The sequence below is a fragment of the Arachis ipaensis genome, chromosome B10, assembly GCF_000816755.2.
Source record: "Arachis ipaensis cultivar K30076 chromosome B10, Araip1.1, whole genome shotgun sequence".
NCBI lineage: Eukaryota > Viridiplantae > Streptophyta > Magnoliopsida > Fabales > Fabaceae > Arachis > Arachis ipaensis.
In genome coordinates this window covers 31,571,701-31,594,571 of record NC_029794.2, presented here as the reverse complement: position 1 = coordinate 31,594,571, position 22,871 = coordinate 31,571,701, and positions in this window count along the sequence as shown.

The following is a 22,871-nucleotide window of genomic DNA, read 5'->3' as shown; positions in this document are numbered from 1 at the left end:
CACAGAAGAGCACAAGGGAGTAGAACTTACAGAACCACCAGAAATACCTACCCCAAGGCCATTGCCACCTAATACAAGCTTCAAGTGGGTACAATCATTAACCTTTAACTTTGCTTATTCACTTGAATATGGTTTACTTGAAACAGATGGCCAGCTTAGAGCTCTTTGCGGCTTTAAGAGTAAGAGGGAAATGGCTCGTACTCAGAGCTGGTGCACAAGGTTCAATAAGGTTCCACGCTTCACCTCGAAGTACACGGATTGGTATCATGCTCAATTGCATGGAACACGGAGAACGTTTGGTCACCATGGTGAGATTCTACTCTTTAAACCGCCCAGATGGAAATATGTAGATCAAGACGGAGGCGGATTTAATAGCAAAGCTTGGGATCCTGGAATCTATTCTGACATTCGACACTCCCGGAGCCTGAAAATTTGTCTGAAGCTGCTCAGAAGCTTTACATGCCTAGTTTGGGACCCCGGAGGCTATTGGCACTCCAAGCACCGGTGGAGATTTTTGGACGAATTTAAACATAAGCCGCCATAACAGGAAGCTCCTACAATGTCCAACTTAAGGACTTTAACTAAAAGTGCTAGGTGGGAGACAACCCACCATGGTATGATCGTTCCTTTTGCAATTTTGATTTTATTTCATTTTGTTTGTTTTTGAATTTTATTTTTATTTTATTGAACCTGGAATCATGCATAGCATTCACATTAAGCATTGCATCCTGCATTCAGTTAAAAAAAAAAGGGGGGGATGCATGACGCGACCGCATGCCCCATGCGATCGCGTCATACTGCGAATACACTACCGACGCGACCGCGTCATCCACGCGGCCGCGTGCCTTAGAGATCGGCGTCAAAAATCCTAACGTCAAAATGGCACAACATCCAGAGAGTTAGGCTGGAATCGTGCGGCCCTTGTGCGTTTTGCACAAATTGGCCCATGCGATTGCATGCCCCATGCGATCGCGTCACTTGCACAAAACCAATCCCACGCGACCGCATGAGCGACGCGATCGCGTTGCATGGATTGCACAACACCCTAGGACGAGACAGAGAGTTGCGCTGAAACGGTGCTGGAGTCGTGCGTTTAGCACAATGTCCAGCGACGCGATCGCGCGTCCCATGCGACCGCGTCATCCCCTCTTCCACCCCTTTCATGCGATCGCGCGACCCACACGATTGCGTCACCCCCTCTCCTACCCCTCTCACACGATCGTGCGACTGGACGTTAGCTTCCAACGCAACTGGAACCGTGTCATTTAGACCTCTGTAGCTAATGTTATAGCCGTTTGAGTGCAAAGAGGTCAGGCTGGACAACTTAGCAATTTCCCCAACTTCTTGTATTCCTTCCAATTTTGCATGCTTCCTTTCCATCCTCTGAGCCATTCCTGCCCTATAATCTCTGAAATCACTTAATACACATATCAAGACATCTAATGGTAATAAGAAAGGATTTAAACATAGGGAACTTAAGGCCAAAGAAGCATGTTTTCAATCAAAGCACATAATTAGGAAGGCAAATGTAAAACCATGTAAATAGTATGAATAAGTGGGCAAAGAGTTGATAAAAACCACTCAATTGAGCACAAGATAAACCATAAAATAGTGGTTTATCAATGTCCATTAACTTTGATAAGTTCAGAGCTTGAAGGATGGCTTAGGTGATAAACTCCGTACGGTTCAGCCTTCTCTACTCTGTATGGACCTTCCCATCCTGATCTCAACTTGCCCGGCATGAGCCCCAGTCGAGATTTGTAAAGGAGGACTAAATCCCCAGGTTGGAACTCTTTCCTCCTGATGTGCTGATCATGTACAGCCTTCATCTTCTCCTTGTATAGTCTTGAGTTCTCATAAGCTTCCAGGCGAAGGCTTTTCAATTCTTGCAGTTGCAATTTCTTTTCAACTCCGGCTTTCTCAATTCCCATGTTGCACTCCTTTACTGCTCAGAAGGCTTTGTGCTCTACTTCAACAGGGAGATGACAAGCTTTTTCATAAACTAAGTGGAAAGGACTCATCCCAATGGGTGCTTTGTATGCTGTTCTGTATGCCCAGAGTGCATCTTGTAGCCTGGTGCTCCAGTCTCTTCTATGAGGTTTGACTATCTTCTGCAAGATACGCTTTATTTCTCTATTTGACACCTCGGCTTGCCCATTAGTCTGAGGGTGGTATGCTGTTGCAACCTTATGAATTATCCCATGCTTCTTCATTAATCCGGTTAGTCTCCTGTTACAAAAATGGGTGCCTTGATTGCTCACGATTGCTCGTGGTGATCCAAAGCGACAAATAATGTGGTTTCTCACAAAGAAAACAACAGTGTTAGCATCATCAGTGTGGGTAGGAATTGCTTCCACCCATTTGGAAACATAATCTACAGCTAACAATATATAAAAATAACCATTAGAATTTGGAAATGGACCATGAAGTCAATGCCCCAAACATAAAAAATTTCACAGAAAAGCATAATTTGTTGAGGCATCTCATCCCTCCTGGATATATTACCAAATTTCTGACATGGGAAACAAGATCTACAAAATTCAGCAGCGTCTCTAAAAAGAGTAGGCCACCAAAATCCACAGTCTAAGATTTTTCTAGCAGTTCTTTGAGGGCCAAAATGTCCTCCACTCTCAGATGAGTGACAGGCCTCTAAGATGGACTGGAATTCTGATTGAGGCACATACCGTCTAATTACCTGGTCAGTGCCACATCTCCATAAATATGGGTCATCCCATATATAAAATTTAGACTCGCTTTTCAGCTTGTCTCTTTGATGCTTAGAAAAGTTTGGAGGAAAGGTGCGGCTAACTAGATAATTAGCTACAGGTGCATACCAAGGGACTATCTCAGATATTGCTTGTAGGTTATCAAATGGGAAATTATCAGCTATAGGAGTGGAGTCATCTGTGATATGCTCAAGGCGACTCAAGTGGTCGGCCACTAAATTCTGGTTACCACTCCTGTCCTTAATTTCCAAATCAAATTCTTGTAATAGCAGTATCCAACGTATAAGCCTTGGTTTGGACTCCTTCTTAGCTAATAAATACTTTAGAGCTGCGTGGTCTGAATATACTATTACTTTAGTACCAAGTAAATAGGCTCGGAATTTATCCAGAGCAAAAACAATAGCAAGAAGCTCTTTCTCAGTAGTAGCGTAATTGGACTGAGCGGCATCTAAAGTTTTAGATGCATAAGCAATAACAAAAGGATCCTTACCTTCACGCTGAGCTAGTGCTGCTCCTAGGCATGGTTGGAAGCATCACACATTATTTCAAATGGTTGGCTCCAGTCTGGTCCTCTCACAATTGGAGCTTGAGTCAGGGCGGTCTTCAGCTTATCAAATGCTTGTTTGCAATTTTCACTGAACTCGAACTCAATATCTTTCTGTAGTAGTCTGGATAAGGGAAGTGATACCTTACTAAAGTCCTTAATGAATCTCCTGTAGAAACCTGCATGGCCAAGAAACGAACGGACTTCCCTCACAGAAGAGGGGTAAGGTAAACTAGAAATGACATCCACCTTTGCTGGATCTACAGAAATGCCGGTATTAGACACAACATGTCCTAATACAATACCTTGTTTTACCATAAAGTGACATTTCTCAAAATTTAATACAAAGTTTGTACTGACACATCTATCTAATACTCTAGATAATCCATCCAAGCAAAGGCTAAAGGAATCGCCGTATACACTAAAATCATCCATAAAAACTTCCATACAGTCCTCAATAAGATCAGAGAAAAGACTCATCATACACCTTTGAAAAGTAGCTGGTGCATTGCACAAGCCAAAGGGCATTCTCTTGTAAGCATAAGTCCCAAAAGGACACGTAAAAGTGGTCTTTTCCTGATCCTCAGGAGCTATATGAATCTGGAAATAACATGTGTAACCATATAAAAAATAATAATGTGATTTACCTGACAGGCGATCCAGCATTTGATCAATGAATGGAAGAGGATAGTGATCCTTACGGGTTGCTTGGTTGAGGCGTCTGTAGTCAATGCAGACCCTCCAGGCGTTTTGAACTCTGGTTGTCAGGAGCTCTCCATGCTCATTCTTCACTACAGTGACTCCAGACTTCTTTGGCACCACTTGTACTGGGCTTACCCATTCACTGTCTGAGATGGGATAGATGATATCTGCCTCTAGTAGTCTAGTCACTTCCTTTTTGACAACCTATAAGATAGTGGGGTTCAGTCTCCTCTGGGGTTGACGGACAGGTCTTGCTCCATCTTCTAAAAATATTCTATGCTCACAGACTTGAGGGTTTATGCCTACTATTTCTGCCAAACTCCAACCAATTGCCTTCTTGTGCCTCCTCAGCACACCAAGTAACTGCTCTTCTTGTTGAGAAGTGAGCTCCCTTGCAATGATAACTGGAAACATCTGCTTGTCTTCAGGGTAAGCATATTTGAGGTGTGGAGGAAGGGGTTTTAGCTCTAACTTCTAATCATGGTCAGGCTCTGGGTTGTCTGGAGCTGGTAACAATGGCAAAGCACTGTCATTGTCCTCCGAGAATATCCCCACACTTGGACCTTGTCCCATGTACTTCTCTTCAAATTCCTCATGGTGAACTTCAGCCATAGTCTCATCTATAATGTCACACTAGAGGATAGAGTGATCCTCCGGAGGATGCTTCATAACTCCATTCAGATTGAAGATTACTACTCTGCCATCTATTTCAAAAGAGTATGTTCCTAAAAATGCATCTAATTTAAACTTTGAGGTCTTCAGGAATGGCCTTCCCAGTAGGATTGATGATGGCTTCTCTGAGTCATTTTGGGGCATTTCCAGGATATAAAAATCAATGGGGAATGTGAGTCCCTTAATGCCCACTAATACATCTTCAGCAACTCCAACCACTGTAATAATACTTTTATCTGCTAACACAAAACGAGCTACCGACCTTTTTAAGGGAGGGAGCCTCAAAACATCATATATAGACAAAGGCATTATACTCACACATGCTCCTAAATCACATATGCAATCAGAAAATACTACACCAACAATAGTACAATTAACCATACAAGGACCTGGGTCACTACACTTTTCAGGTAAACCACCCATTAAAGCAGATATGGAACTTCCTAAAGGAATAGTTTCTAATTCATTAATTTTATCTTTATATATACATAAATCTTTTAGAAACTTTGCATACTTAGGTACCTGTTGAATAACATCAAATAGAGGAACAGTTATCTCAACCTTTTTGAATATCTCTACCATTTTTGGATCAGGTTCCAGCTGCTTCCTGGGCTTCCTTGCAAGTTGTAGAAATGGAATAGGAGTGGTGTCTTCTGCAGTGTCTGCGCCTTTTGATGCTTCCTCCTATGGTTGAGCTTCTTCTTTTTCAGCTATGTCCTGTATGTCTTCTTCCTCTTCAACATCTTCTATTTCCACTACCTCTTCAGCTGAGGCGTGTTCTGGTGGGCTTGGCTCCTTCTGGTTCCTCTCCTGCAGTGTGGTTCTGGACCTTAGGGTGATGGCATTAATACCGCCCTTGGGATTGGGTAATGGTTGAGAGGGAATTCCACTAGAGCTCAAAGGTTGGTTATTGGAGTTATTCATTGATCCAATCTGGGAGACAAGAGCTTGCAAAGTAGCGTTCAGACCATTCAGGGTGGCATTAATATTACTTTCTATAGTCTGCTGTCTCCGATCAATAGATTGTAGTAAGTCATCATTAGCAGAAGAAGAAGGATAAGTAATTTGAGAGGTATGCTGTTGGGTATTCTGTGGTCCTTGGGATTGCCTCAGGTGAGGTGCTCTGTAAGGCTGGTACTAGTTCTGCTGCCTGTTGTTGTTGTTATTCCACCTCTGATTTCCCTGATTATCTCTGCCTCCTCTGTTGTTGTTGTCCCTCCAATCCTGGTTAGAATTGTCCTGCCATACATGGTTGTAATTGCCACTTTGATTGTACCCTTGGTTGGGGCGGTCATAGAAGTTATGAGTGGCTGCCACGGTGTTATCTTCCTGCTAGAGCTACGGACATTCATCAGTATAGTGGCTATAATCAGTACAGATTCCGCAAACTCTCTGTGGGACTAACTGTTGGTTTTGCTGTGGTGGATAAGGTTGAGCTTGCTGAACTTATTCCTGGTTCAATTGCATCTGCTTCAGCAAGTTGGTCATTTCACAGATACTCTGAGTTAAAGCAGCAGTCTCTCTGCTAGAGGATACTTCTACAATGGCTTTTGTATGGCCTTGTTTCTGCCTGTGGTTCCTAGTAGATTTAGCTAAGTTGCTAATCAATTGCCATGCCTCATCAGTGGTCTTGTACTTTTTTATAGACCCATTGCTAGCACTTTCCAATGTGGTCTTATCTTGGGGCCTCATGCCCTGTGTGACGTAGCCGAGTAACACTATCTTGTCAATCATATGGTGGGGGCAAGCTTCCAGAAGATTATTGAAACGCTCCCAGTACTCATAGAGAGTTTCAGATTCATCCTGAACAATCATGGAAATATCCTTCCTCAGTTTATCAGTAACTTCATCTGGAAAGAACTTTTCCAAAAATTCTCTTCTGAGTGTATCCCAGTTGGATACAGTTGCAGCAGGTTGAGTGTAGTACCACTCTCTTGCCTTTTCCTCAAGAGAAAATGGGAAGGCTGATAAACCACTATTTTATGGTTTATATTGTGTTTAATTGTGTGGTTTTATCATGATCCTTACCCACTTATTCATTAAATTAGCATGAAATTATAATCCCTTCATGAATTTATAACATGTTTGAAAACTGCTTCCTAGAAACTTTAATTATGTATTTTTAATTCCCCTTTATTCCATTCGATGCCGTGATCTGTGTGTTGAGTGTTTCAGACTTTATAGGGCATGAATGAGTTGGAGATTGGAAAGGAAGCTAGCAAAAATGGAAGGAACACAAGAATTTGAGGAGATAACCAGCGAGAAGTAACGCGGTCGCATGGCTCACGCGACCGCGGAAAGAAGAGCAAATCGCAGTGACGTGGCCACATGGTTCACGCGGCCGCGCGGATTGGAAAAGCTCAGGCGACGCGATAGCGTGGACGACGCGAACGTGTGGCAAGGAAAAGCGCGAATGACGCGTCTGCATGGATGACGCGATCGCGTAACATGTGCGATCTGCATAATCTGCAGACTTCGCTGGGGGCGATTTTGGATCTTATTTCGACCCAGTTTTCAGCCTGAAACAACAGACTAGAGCCAGAGAATATGTAGAAACAGAGGAGAATATTCATTCTGCACAGTTTACAGTTTTAGATATAGTTTTTCCTCCTCTAGGTTTTTCTCTCTAGGTTTTAGAATTTTAATTTTGGGAATTGATCTTAGCATTGGAACATTGAGAAGAGTTATTTTTCCTCATCAAGACCTCGTCATTCTAGTTCGTTCTCTTAACTTGGTTTTATTCTTCCATGTTCTTTGCTTTGTTCAATTTTGTCATTTGAATACTTTCATGATTATTTGATACAAGGATTATTTCTTCCATTTTAATTTATTTTTCCATTCCAATAATCATGTCTTCTTTTAATTCCCTTTCATGTGTTATGGATTTATTATTTACAATGAGTGAGTAGTTCCCTCACTTGATGGGGAGTTGATTGAAAGGAACTCTTGAGTTGGAAGGATTGAAAGAAAAATTGTAATTGGGTTAACTATTGGATTGTTATCTAATCACTAACACCAATCCCTTTGAACTAAGTGGGTTGCAACTCGTGAACAGATCTAGCATTCCAACTTGTTTGATTTTCCTTTACCTAGTAAAGGATAACTAGACGGAACAACCACTAATTATAAATTAATCTTGAAATCATCCCATCAATAATAGAGATTCCAACTAATCAACTCCCAGTCAAGGCTTTTATTCATATTATTTAAATTTTCTCTTTTTAATTTTCCCTCTACTTAACTCAACTTCTTGGAACATCTGATTAATAAAATAGCACACTTTTCTGCAACTCGTTGGGAGACGACCTGGGACTCCAACTCCCAGTAATTTTTAATTTAAACTCTCTGTGACATATTTCTAAATTGATAGGCAGATTTTTGGTGAGTTAAGAACTATACTTGCAACGTAACTATTTTAATAATTTTTAATTCACCAACTTCTGCGCCTCATCAAATTTTTGGCGCCGTTGCCGGGGAGTTGCAATAGAGTGCTAAAGTTATTAATTAGAATTTATTTATTTGCATTTTATTTTATTTTGTTACTATGAGCTGCATGTTTCTTCCGTCAAATGACGCGTTCACTTCCTGATCCGTGCTTGCTAATATTCGATCCTGAAATTGAAAGGACTATTTCACGAATAAGGCGAGAACAGCATCGGTGAGTCCGCTCTGAGGGCGGATCTGAGAGTGAACTTGAGGAAGAAACCAGCCCCCGTTCTACTGATTCGGTTGTTTTACGTGCAGAAGACATGGCAGCTAGGAGAGTTACCATCCAGGAGGAAGGAGCCCCTGATTTTACAATGCAACCGTTTCAAGCGCATCATCCAGCGGTAGCTACAGATTTTGAAATAAAGACCGCACTGCTAAATTTGATGCCCAAGTTTCATGGCCTACCTGCTCAAGAGCCTATCAAGCACTTGAGAGATTTCCAGGCAGCCTGTTCTACTGTCAGGCGTGATGGTACTGATGAAACTTCAATTTTGCTGAAAGCTTTCCCGTTTTCTCTCGAGGGAAAAGCTAGAGAGTGGTACTACACTAAACCTCTGGCAAATATATCCAACTGGGATACACTCAGAAAGGAGTTTTTGGAGAAATTCTTTCCATCTGAAGTTACTGATAAACTGAGGAAGGATATTTCCACAATTGTTCAGGATGACAATGAGACTCTCTTTGAATATTGGGAGCGCTTCAATAATCTTCTGGAAGCATGCCCCCACCACAGGATTGACAAGATAGTGCTACTTAGCTATGTCACACAGGGCATGAGGCCCCAAGATAAGACTACATTGGAAAGTGCTAGCAATGAGTCTATGAAGAAGTACAAGACCACTGATGAGGCTTGGCAATTGATCAGTGATTTAGCTGAATCTACTAGGAACCACAGGCAAAAGCAAGGCCGTTCAAAAGCCGTTGCAGAAGTATCCTTTAACAGAGAGACTACTGCACTAACTCAAAGTATATGTGAGATGACCAACTTGCTGAAGCAGATGCAATTGAATCAACAACAAGCTCAGCAAGCTCAACCTCCTTCGCCACAGCAAAGCCAACAATTAGTCCCGCAAAGAATTTGCGGAATCTGTGCTGATTACAGCCATTACACTGATGAATGCCCGCAGCTCCAACAAGAAGACAACATGGTGGCATCCACTCATAACTTCTATGACCTCCCCAACCAAGGGTACAATCAAAGTGGAAATAATAACCATGGATGGCAGGACAATTCTAACCAGAATTGGAGGAACAACAATAACAGAGGAGGCAGAGATAATCAGGGAAATCAGAGGTGGAATAATAACAACAACAGGCAGCAGAATCAACCTTACAGAGCACCTTACCTAAGGCAAAACCAAGGACCACAGAACAATCAACAGCAGACATCTCAATTTACTCATTCTTCTTTATCTCCTAATGAAGAGCTACTACAATCTTTTGAGCGAAGACAACAGACCATGGAAAATAACATGAATAGTATTAACGCCAGTCTGAATGGTCTCACCTCTACTTTGCAAGCTCTTATGTCACAGCTTGGATCAATGCAAAATTCCAGTAACCAACCTTCAAGCTCCACTGGAATCTCCTTTCAACCATTACCCAATCCAAAGGGAGGAATTAATGCCATCACCCTAAGGTCTGGAACCACACTGCAAGAGAGGAGTCAGGAGGAACCAAGCCCACCAGAACACACCTCAGCTGAAGAGGTAGTAGAAATAGAAGATATTGAAGAGGAAGAGGACATACAGGACATAGCTGAAGAAGAAATAGCTCAACCACAGAAGGAAGCACCAAAAGGCGCAGACACCACAGAAGACACCACTCCTATTCCATTTCCACAACTTGCAAGGAAGCCTAGGAAGCAGCTGGAACCCGACCCCAAAATGGTAGAAATATTCAAAAAGGTTGATTGGTGGTGTAGTAATTTATGATTGCATGTGTGATTTAGGAGCATGTGTCAGTATAATGCCTTTGTCTATATATGATATTTTGAGGCTCCCTCCCTTAAAAAGGTCGGCAGCTCGTTTTGTGTTAGCAGATAAAAGTATTATTACAGTGGCTGGAGTTGCTGAAGATGTTTTGGTGAACATTAAAGGACTTACATTTCCCACTGATTTTTATATTTTGGAGATGCCCCATAATGATTCAGATAAGCCATCATCAATCCTACTTGGAAGACCATTCCTGAAGACATCAAAATTCAAATAGGATGCTTTTTCAGGAACATACTCCTTTGAAATAGATGGCCGCATAATAATCTTCAATCTGAATGGAGTCATTGACAATCCCCCAGAAGATCGTTCTATCTTCCAGTGTGATGTCATAGATGAAAGTGTAGCTGAAGTTCACAAGGAAGAGTTAGAAGAGAGGCACACTGGACAAGGTCCAAGTGTGGGGACCCTTTTAACTGACAATGAGGGCACTTCATCATTTTCACAAGCTCCAAATAATCCAGAGCCTGCCCATGATCAAAAGTTAGAATTGAAACCCCTCCCTCCACATCTCAAATATGCCTATCTCGAAGATGAGCAGAGGTTTCCAGTTATCATTGCAAGGGAACTTACTTCTCAACAAGAAGAGCAGTTACTTGATGTGCTGAGAAAGCATAAGAAGGCAATTGGGAGGAGCTTGGCAGATATAGTAGGCATCAACCCTCAAGTATGTGAGCACAGAATATTTTTAGAAGAGGAAGCAAGACCTGTCCGTCAACCCCAAAGAAGATTGAATCCCGCATTGATTACAGGCGTCTCAACCAAGCTACCCGTAAGGATCACTACCCACTTCCATTCATTGATCAAATACTGGATCGCCTGTCAGGTAAATCACATTATTGCTTTTTAGATGGTTACACAGGTTATTTCTAGATTCATATAGCTCCTGAGGATCAGGAAAAGACTACTTTTACATGTCCTTTTGGGACTTATGCTTATAAGAGAATGCCCCTTGGCTTGTGCAATGCACCAGCTACTTTCCAAAGGTGCATGATGAGTCTTTTCTATGATCTTATTGAGGACTGTATGGAAGTTTTTATGGATGATTTTAGCGTTTATGGTGATTCTTTTAGCCTTTGCTTAGATGGATTATCAAGACCTCGTTATTCTAGTTCGTTCTCTTAACTTGGTTTTATTCTTCCATGTTCTTTGCTTTGTTCAATTTTGTCATTTGAATACTTTCATGATTATTTGATACAAGGATTATTTCTTCCATTTTAATTTATTTTTCCATTCCAATAATCATGTCTTCTTTTAATTCCCTTTCATGTGTTATGGATTTATTATTTACAATGAGTGAGTAGTTCCCTCACTTGATGGGGAATTGATTGAAAGGAACTCTTGAGTTGGAAGGATTGAAAGAAAAATTGTAATTGGGTTAACTATTGGATTGTTATCTAATCACTAACACCAATCCCTTTGAACTAAGTGGGTTGCAACTCGTGAACAGATCCAGCATTCCAATTTGTTTGATTTTCCTTTACCTAGTAAAGGATAACTAGACGGAACAACCATTAATTATAAATTAATCTTGAAATCATCCCATCAATAATAGAGATTCCAACTAATCAACTCCCAGTCAAGGCTTTTATTCATATTATTTAAATTTCCTCTTTTTAATTTTCCCTCTACTTAACTCAACTTCTTGGAACATCTGATTAATAAAATAGCACACTTTTCTGCAACTCGTTGGGAGACGACCTGGGACTCCAACTCCCAGTAATTTTTAATTTAAACTCTCTGTGACATATTTCTAAATTGATAGGCAGATTTTTGGTGAGTTAAGAACTATACTTGCAACGTAACTATTTTAATAATTTTTAATTCACCAACTTCTGCGCCTCATCAAAGGCTTTCAGCAAAATTGAAGTTTCATCTGCACCATCACGCCTGACAGTAGAACAGGCTTCTTGAAAATCTCTCAGGTGCTTAATAGGCTCTTGAGCAGGTAAGCCATGAAACTTGGGCATCAAATTGAGCAGTGCGGTCTTTATTTCAAAGTCTGTAGCCACCGCTGGATGATGCGCTTGAAACGGTTGCATTGTAAAATCAGGGGCTCCAGCCTCCTGGATAGTAACTCTCCTAGGTGCTGCCATGTCACCTATACGTAAATCAACAGAATCAGTAGAACGGGGGCTGGTTTCTTCCTCAAATGACGTTTCAGATCCGCCCTCAGAGAGAGGACTAACCGACGCCGAGCTTGCCTTATTCGTGAAATAGTTCTTTCAATCTCAGGATCGAATACTGTAACACCCTAACTATAAAAATGTCACGCTTCCGGCTGCACCACTCTGATAGCTCGAGTATTACCACGACTTTTATAATATTTAACACTAAAATATGAGCCTGCTTAAAACTTAAAACCGCATAACCTTTCGATAACTCTTTTTTGTGAAAACATAAACATACATGTACATATAAATCAGATACAACCTTAAGCTATATATATACATAACACTAGTTTACAAATATACATATCATAATTTCCTATCCCTCTTACAGACTTAATAAAGATAAAGGCGAGGGAAAAACAATAGCTACGGCAATACAAAAAAACCGAGTAAACAGAAAATAAACATAACTCTCCTGAAGCTTCATCTTCCATATCCTGAAAAGGAATAACCTGTAGGGGAGTGAGAACATCGTCCTCGCTTGTTCTCACTATAGAATTATAGAAATTACTATAACAAGATACGTAAAGATAAAATCATTCTTAGAGTTCAGTGATCATTGCTCGTCTTATGAGTCTTTCCAAAAACCATAGGTTCACATTCGAAATCCAGAAAATTCCTTTTTGAAGACTTGCTAAGTTTCTCAAATATTCTAAAACAAAACCTTTTTCCTTTCTTAAAGAAAATGTCTGAAAAGTTTTTCCTAGACTGCAACCATGAAAGCAGTTACCTACGCGGTATAAATGATCATCCCGTTCCAAGCATAGGTTCATTAAGTCTATGTTGAACCGATCAGATACTTTATACAGAACTAGGACTCAATATACCAATCACGGCCTCAAGCCCATCCAATCCAACACGGCCCCCGACCCAAACAACTCAAACATCAACCAATTCATCACATGACAACCAATCAAACACAATCACAAATAATGTAGTTCAAATACAATCAAGAGCAATTACAACAAGTATAACAGTTAACATAAGTATTCACATAAGCAAACCAAATACAATATGCACACCCAAACAATATCACATAGATGCAAATGATGAATGCCTGTCCTACTGGCTGTGATATCACATTGTCGGTTCAATTGCCAACCTGATACATTCCCACGGGAATGTTGCCCTTCGGTCACGTATAAATGGGAACCCTCTGGGATAACGTGCCCGCCACACGGTCCAGGATGTCAGTGCCTGCACACTCTTGTGATCCGAAAGGATGTGAGCGGGATACTTTGTCTCCGACCTCACATCTACACGTAAGCGGGATTAACCACCGTCCTTACGCGGGCGCCACAACCTCGACAAGCAGGATTAACCACCGTCCTTGCCAGGCACAAGCGACTTATCAACAATCTCGTCAAATTATCAAATCTCTCAGCATAAGCGGGACGAACCCGGCCCTTACGCCTACCAAACAATAACTCATCAATCTTGATGATATCCACAATCAATCAGGCTCAATACCTTATTTCAAAATCATTCTTGGCCCATTTACTTTTAAATAACAAATGTAGTCAAATCACAGCTAGCCAAGAATCACTTTTCAAAACGGAGCCACTTTTCACATCTTTCCAACACTTCCAAAAATCTCAAAACCATGCCAAGTTCAAAATCTCTTTGAAAGACTCAATCATTCATTTCTAAATTAGGTCGTATGGTTCCTCAGCAGAGTACCAAGACTTCAAGGGAGAATAACCTAACTCATTTCTTAAATTCCTTGAAAACCTCCAAAACTTTAACTTCTTGAGTTGAATAAATAGAATAGGGTTTAAACCCAAAACCAAATCGTGTTTCCAATTATGCCGAACCAATTTCAAGACCAACCAAACTTAAGCCAAAACCAATTTCAGTTTCATTCTTAAATCTGTTTCCAAGGGCTCGGGAAGTGTTTCGATTTTAATAAATTAAAGTTCCAGAAAATACTTCAAGCTCTTCCTAAATGTCGTAAAGTGAAATAGATTAATTGAAAACTAGGTTTATTTTAAATCCATTAAAACCCCTCCAAAATCTGTTTATGTAAATCAAATTCCAAAACATAAAAAAATTTCATATTTAAATTGATTTTTAAGGCATAATTCGTTTCTTAATAATTACATCAAAAATATAGAGATTTTCCTAATAAGGAAAGTTCAAACATAATTTATTTCTTAAACATTTAAGTCAAAGCATAATCTATTCTTTTCCAAAATAACAATTCCAATCAAAATCTCAGATTTTCTAGAAATTTCGGCAGCATCTCTCCTAAAACTTGGACTTTGCCACCCTTTTCGGGTCCTAACAAAACCAATCATCAACTCTTTCTAACAGGTTCAAGACCAAATCAGTTTCCAATAAAACAAAACTTCAACTTTCAAATTATCAAAAATCATTCAAATCAACCAATCCAGAAATCTCCAATTTATCAAAATCATACATTGTTACAATCAAACAGGCAACCATATTCATTCAAGATAAAACCAGACAATTCATAAGACTCACATAACTACCTAAAATACATTTTGTACAGCATATCTATTTATAACAATTTCTAATTTAAATAAAACTAGTTTGTACAAAAGCCCCTACCTCAAAACGCATAACCATAACCCAAACGCGTCACAGAGTCCTTTTCGCCTCAACCCAAAATCAACAACCAAAATCTCGGCTCCAAGTCACTTTCGCAGTAGCCATAGCAACTCTAATCGCAACACATAACAACCAAAACTCAATCTTATAGCAATTAACGTCACAAACCTCAGCGTATGATAACAGAACAGTAACCAGAGGGCTTTTCAAATCGAAGATGCTTACCGAACGAAGAAGGAACGACTGAACCGATACAGCGACGGTCTCTGAACCGGTTTGGCGGCAGCCCGGTAGCCACCTCAAGCAGCAGCGGCAACCCGAACTCCGGCAATGAAAACTGAAACCAATCATACAACCACAATAAAGCTTCCAGAAACCCAAAGAAAACGAAGATCAACTTAAACCCTTACTGACAGGATTTTCCGGTGATGGCGGCGAGGTTTTTCCGGTGACCAGAAACATAAAAGCGCAGCTCCCTTCTCCAGCAGCGATTCCTGCGGCGGTGGCTGGTGCAGCAGCTCACCACGCAAGTAGTAGCGACGGCCTGAACCTTTCCTTTCCCTCCGATCAGGTCGGGCGGACCTCCAGCCGTGGCGGCGGACCAGAGAAGCAGAAACGTAGCTCCATCAATGGTGGCTTGGACCACAGGACCCAGGTAGCGGTGACGGCAAGGCAGCAGCAGCAGCGGCGCCTCTTCTCCCTCACAACACCTCTCTCTCTTTGCCCGATCTCTCTCTCTCGCGACTGGTGACGGCGCGGCTAGTGGTGACGGTGTGACGAACAGTGGCGGCGGTGGTGCCAGGCTTCACCTCCGACGACGCCCTTCCTTCACAGCTCTCTCGGATCTCACTCTTTCTTCTGTCAATCACGGCGATGACGAGAGAACGGTGATGGCACTTCGGCGGTTCGGTGGCAGCACGACGGCGGCAGGGACAGGCTGAACGGCGGCGACATTTTCTCCTCCCTTCCCTTCTTCCGATTGCAGCCCCTCTCCTCGTTTCCCCTTCTTTTTATTTTCATTTCCTTTTTTCTTTCAAATTGAAGGAGCTAGGTGTGTTTGCGTGCTTGCTGAGAGCAAGAGAGGGTTTGGATGTGGCTGAAAGGGAATCGGGTTATTGGGTTAGGGTTTCAGGGTTAAGGTTTCATTTTCAAAAATTAGGGTTATGGGCATTTTAGTAATTCCAAATAAAAGTAGGGATAATACAGTAATTAGAAATGAATTTTAACCCAACAATGATAATATATAAAAATACTATTTGTGCATCAATTTTACAAATTATTTTCAATAAAATAATTTCTTAAAAATAAAACTGTAAATAAATATATGGTTTGAGATTAGTTCAAAATAGGACTTTTCAAAAGTCTTGGGTCTTACATTCCACCCACCTTATAAAAATTTTCGTCCTCGAAAATTGAAGTATTACATAAGATAATACATAGGCTGAGCACTCTACTTTTTAAATACTTTTTAAGAAGGTAAGAAATCATAACACATATAAAATTTCAAATACCGAATAACCATAAGATTTAAACATAAGGGTAAGGTATAGTGTTAGGTGAAAGATACAAGGTAGGCTCAATGCAAAAAGTTTATATGGTTTCAAAATTCTACAAAAGCTTGGAGGAACCAAATAGGTGCAAGTCAAGATAGGCGGTCACAAAGTAAGGATATAGTTTTCATGGCAAAAAGGCTACAAAGCAGGTTGGTATCTAACAACAGATATAGCTTTCACTCATGTATCTCGTACCCGTCTCTAAGCTTCAACTTCCTAACTCCATCAACCACTTCACAACTCCATAACCATTCGCAAGCATAACATCTTCAAACTTGTCTGCAAGGAACGAAACTCTCACAATGTCTCATAACGTTGCACACTTGCCGCTTCACCTTCCGGATCCACAAACAGGCTTTAAGGAACTAACGCATCGCATTACTATACCTAAAGATCGCACGTGACATCAAACAATTCTCGAGTTTACCAGAAAGATAAAAGACTTTGAAAAAAGAAGGACAAACAACAAGGATAATCTCCGCAAGAGTTCTGAAAGAACTGCTGAATCTACAAGTAAACAAGGATGTACAATCGATGAAGAGTATTGGAAAGAAATTCAGTTTAACAACCTCAAAGATGACTCCTGAATCAGAGACAACTGATAGGAACACAAAAGGATAAGCAAGACAGTAATTTGGAACTAAATCAAGCTGAGTTAACAAGTATAAAATCATAGAAGAAGGTCAACTAAAGCTAGTGATGACACTCTCAAGATTTAAAATTTTTGATCAAGTTCACATAATACATTTTAATATAAAGAATGAAAAACTGAAAGAAGATCACCTCCTGTGCTAAAAGAAAAGTATGTAACTCGCAGTTCACAAAAGGGTAACATAAACATATATCAAAACTGCAATATGGTTAAAAGAAAACTAAATTGCGTTTTGTCCAAATAGTTTCCAAGTAAAAGATAGAATAGGTGAGGGTTGAAAATTGAAAGTCAATTGGGTTAAGGCCAAAACAATCTTTCGAAAATCCTGAAAGACATTTAGGTACTCAATCAGCTAAAAGTATACACTGATATTGTGGCAGGGTTGTAAGAAAATCAAACGTTTGTTCAAGAACTCTCAAACTCTAAATTCAAACAAGTGTGTATAAAATTTTATAGCAAATATGGAACAAGTTAAACTCTATTTAGAAAAGGAAACCCTGAGGTAAAAATTTACTTATCAGTCGGTTTCAAAACTTTATTTAAAATAATGCATGTCAACTCCAAAATAACTTTTCCAATTTAAAGGATAGCTATGGATGCAATTTTTAAGCGAGAAGAATTGATTTAAGTTTCTTAAGAGAATCCAAAACTTGCTTCAAAAGTTCACATCAAAACTCTAAGAATACACTTGAAGTTGCCATCACATAAGAATATTCAAGAGTATTAAGATGTACTTAAAAGGGAATTAGACCAAACAAGAAAGGATCTCAAGTCAATGGAGTTCAAACAAGATCCATGAAGCATGGGACAACAAACAAGCTTTCCATTAGTTCAAAATGATGCAACACTCGTCAGGAAAGATACTTTATACAGAACTAGGACTCAATATACCAATCACGGCCTCAAGCCCATCCAATCCAACACGGCCCCCGGCCCAAACAACTCAAACATCAACCAATTCATCACAAGTCAACCAATCAAACACAATAACAAATAATGTAGTTCAAACACAATCAAGAGCAATTACAACAAGTATAACAGTTAACATAAGTATTCACATAAGCAAACCAAATACAATATGCACACCCAAACAATATTACATAGATGCAAATGATGAATGCCTGTCCTACTGGCTGTGATATCACATTGTCGGTTCAATTGCCAACCCGACACATTCCCATGGGAATGTTGTCCTTCGGTCACATATAAATGGGAACCCTCTGGGATAACGTGCCCGCCACACGGTCCAGGATGTCAGTGCCTGCACACTCTTGTGATCCGAAAGGATGTGAGCGGGATACTTTGCATCCGACCTCACATCTACACGTAAGCGGGACTAACCACCGTCCTTACGCGGGCGCCGCAACCTCGACAAGCCGGATTAACCACCGTCCTTGCCAGGCGCAAGCGACTTATCAACAATCTCGTCAAATTATCAAATCTCTCAGCATAAGCGGGACGAACCCGGCCCTTACGCCTACCAAACAATAACTCATCAATCTTGATGATATCCACAATCAATTAGACTCAATACCTTATTTTAAAATCATTCTTGGCCCATTTACTTTTAAATAACAAACGTAGTCAAATCACAGCTAGCCAAGAATCACTTTTCAAAACGGAGCCACTTTCCACATCTTTCCAACACTTCCAAAAATCTCAAAACCATGCCAAGTTCAAAATCTCTTTGAAAGACTCAATCATTTATTTCTAAATCAAGATTTGGTCGTAAGGTTCCTCAGCAGAGTCCCAAGACTTCAGGGGAGAATAACCTAACTTATTTCTTAAATTCCTTGAAAACCTCCGAAACTTTAACTTCTTGAGTTGAATAAATAGAATAGGGTTTAAACCCAAAACCAAATCATGTTTCCAATTATGCCGAACCAATTTTAAGACCAACCAAACTTAAGCCAAAACCAATTTCAGTTTCATTCTTAAATCTGTTTCCAAGGGCTCGGGAAGTGTTTCGATTTTAATAAATCAAAGTTCCAGAAAATACTTCAAGCTCTTCCTAAATGTCGTAAAGTGAAATAGATTAATTGAAAACTAGGTTTATTTTAAATCCATTAAAACCCCTCCAAAATCTGTTTATGTAAATCAAATTCCAAAACATAAAAAAATTTCATATTTAAATTGATTTTTAAGGCATAATTCCTTTCTTAATAATTACATCAAAAATATAGAGATTTTCCTAATAAGGCAAGTTCAAACATAATTTATTTTTCAAACATTTAAGTCAAAGCATAATTTATTCTTTTCCAAAATAACAATTCCAATCAAAATTTCATATTTTCTAGAAATTTCGGCAGCATCTCCCCTAAAACTTGGACTTTGCCACCCTTTTCGGGTCCCAACAAAACCAATCATCAACTCTTTCTAACAGGTTCAAGACCAAATTAGTTTCCAATAAAACAAAACTCAACTTTCAAATTATCAAAAATCATTCAAATCAACCAATCCAGAAATCTCCAATTTATCAAAATCATACATTGTTACAATCAAACAGGCAACCATATTCATTCAAGATAAAACCAGACAATTCATAAGACTCACATAACCACCTAAAATACATTTTGTACAGCATATCTATTTATAACAATTTCTAATTTAAATAAAACTAGTTTGTACAAAAGCCCCTACCTCAAAACGCATAACCATAACCCAAACGCGTCACAGAGTCCTTTTCGCCTCAACCCGAAATCAACAACCAAAACATCGGTCCAAGTCACTTTCGCAGTAGCCATAGCAACTCTAATCGCAACACATAACAACCAAAACGCAATCTTATAGCAATTAACGTAACAAACCTCAGCGTATGATAACAGAACAGTAACCAGAGGGCTTTTCAAATCGAAGACGCTTACCGAACGAAGAAGGAACGGCTGAACCGATACAGCGACGGTCTCTGAACCGGTTTGGCGGCAGCCCGGCAGCCACCTCAAGCAGCAGCGGCGACCCGGACTCTAGCAATGAAAACTGAAACCAATCATACAACCACAATAAAGCTTCCGGAAACCCAAAGAAAACGAAGATCAACTTAAACCCTTACCGGCAAGATTTTCCGGTGACGGCGGCAAGGTTTTTCCGGCGGCCAGAAACACAGAAGCGCAGCTCCCTTCTCCAGCAGCGATTCCTGCGGCGGTGGCTGGTGCAGCAGCTCACCACGCAAGTAGCAGCGACGGCCTGAACCTCTCCTTTCCCTCCGATCAGGTCGGGCAGACCTCCAGCCGTGGCAGCAGACCAGAGAAGCAGAAACGGAGCTCCATCAATGGTGGCTTGGACCACAGGACCCAGGTAGCGGCGACGGCAAGGCAGCAGCAGCAGCGGCGCCTCTTCTCCCTCACGACACCTCTCTCTCTTTGCCCGATCTCTCTCTCTCGCGACTGGTGACGGCGCGGCTAGTGGTGACGGCGTGACAAACAGTGGCGGCGGTGGTGCCAGGCTTCTCCTCCGACGATGCCCTTCCTTCACAGCTCTCTCGGATCTCACTCTTTCTTCTGTCAACCGCGGCGGCGACGAGAGAACGGTGATGGCACTTCGGCGGTTCGGTGGCAGCACGACGGCGGCAGGGACAGGCTGAACGGCGGCGACATTTTCTCCTTCCTTCCCTTCTTACGATTGCAGCCCCTCTCCTCGTTTCCCCTTCTTTTTATTTTCCTTTCCTTCTTTCTTTCAAATTGAAGGAGCTAGGTGTGTGTGCATGCTTGCTGAGAGCAAGAGAGGGTTTGGATGTGGCTAAAAGGGAATCGAGTTATTGGGTTAGGGTTTCAGGGTTAGGGTTTCATTTTCAAAAATTAGGGTTATGGGCATTTTAGTAATTCCAAATAAAAGTAGGGATAATACAGTAATTAGAAATGAATTTTAACCCAACAATGATAGTGCATCAATTTTACAAATTATTTTCAATAAAATAATTTCTTGAAAATAAAACTGTAAATAAATATATGGTTTGAGATTAGTTCAAAATAGGACTTTTCAAAAGTCTTGGGTCTTACAAATACTGGCAAGCTTGGATCAGGAAGTGAATGCGTCATCTAGCGAAAGAAACAAGCAGCTCATAGTAGCAAAATAAAAAAAAAATGCAAATAAATAAATTCCAATTAATAATTTTAGCACTCTATTGCAACTCCCGGGCAACGGCGCCAAAAATTGACGTGGCAGAAATTGGCGAGTTAAGAATTGTTATAAGATATGTGTTGCAAGTATAGTTCTCAACCAACCAGAAATTCGCTTATCAATTTAAAAGGATGTCACAGAAATTAAAGTTAAAATACTGGGAGTATGAATCCCAGGTCGTCTCCCAACGAGTTGCAGGAAAGTGTGCTATTTTATTAATCAGATGGTTTTCAAAAAGATTTGAGTTGAATGACAGGAAATTAAATCAGATAATTAATGTAATTTAAATAAAAGCCTTGACTGGGAGTAGATTAGTTGGAAGCCCTATTCTTGTTTCAGTACTTTCAAGATTAATTGATAATTGGGTTTGTTCTGTTTAGTTATCCCTTACTAGGTAAGGGAAAGTCAAACAAGTTGGAATGCTGTTTCTATTCACAAGTCCCAATCCGCTTACTTGGAAGGATTGGCGTTAGTGACTAGAGAGCAAACCAATAATAAACCCAATTACAATTTTCCCCTTGAGCACTCCAACTCAAGGGTTCCTTTCAATCAACTCCCCATCAAGTTAGGGAACTACTCGCTCATTGTGAATGTGGAATTCATAACATAGAAAAGGGAATTAAAGGAAGACATGATAAATAAAACCTCAAAGGAATTAATTAAAAATAAAAATAACTCTTGTATTGATAAATTCTAAAATAATCCAACAGTAAGATTGAAATAAATTAAAGGACATGGAAGAGTAAAAGTAAAGAAAATGAACTAGAATGACGAAGTCTTGATGAGGTAACAACTCTTCTCAATATCCCAATGCAAAAAGCAATTAAAAATCCTAAGAACTATGAATGTGTAGAGAGAAAACCTAGAGGAGAGGAAAACTAGATCTGAAAAACTAAAACTATGTGGAATGAATGTTGTTGTTGGTTTCTGCAAATTCCATGGCTCTAGTCTGCTTTTCTGGGCCGAGAACTGGGTCAAAACAGGGCCCAAAATCGCCCACAGCAATTCTGCAGATTATGCAGATCGCGCACGTCACGCGATCGCGTCATTCATGCGAACACGTCATTCCGCGTTTTGCTTCTCCACGCGAGCGCGTCGTCCACGCCTCCACGTCGCTTGTGCTATTCCATCCGCGCGGTTGCGTGAGCCATGCGGCCGCATCAATGCAATTTTCTCTCTTTCGCGCGGTCGCGTGATCCATGCGGCCGCGTCACTTCTCGCTGGTCATCTCCTCAATTTCTTGTGTTCCTTCCATTTTTGCAAGTTTCCTTTCCAATCTCCAACTCATTCGTGCCCTATAAAGCCTGAAACACTTAACACACAGATCACGACATCGAATGGAATAAAGGAGAATTAAAATACATAATCAAAAGTCTCTAGGAAGTAAGTTTTCAATCGTGTAATAATTTTAGGAAGGAAATATAAATGCATGCTGATTATATGAATAAGTGGGTAAAGATCATGATAAAACCACACAATTAAACACAATATAAACCATAAAATAGTGGTTTATCAGTCACATCAAGTAGTAAAACTCACTTAGAGTGAGGTCGATCCCACAGGGATTGATGGATCAAGCAACTTTAGTGGGTGATTAGTTTAGTCAAGCTAACATTGGTGAATTGAGGTGAAATTTGAAGCAACAGAATGTAAATAGCAGTGAATTTAAAGTTGCAGAAAG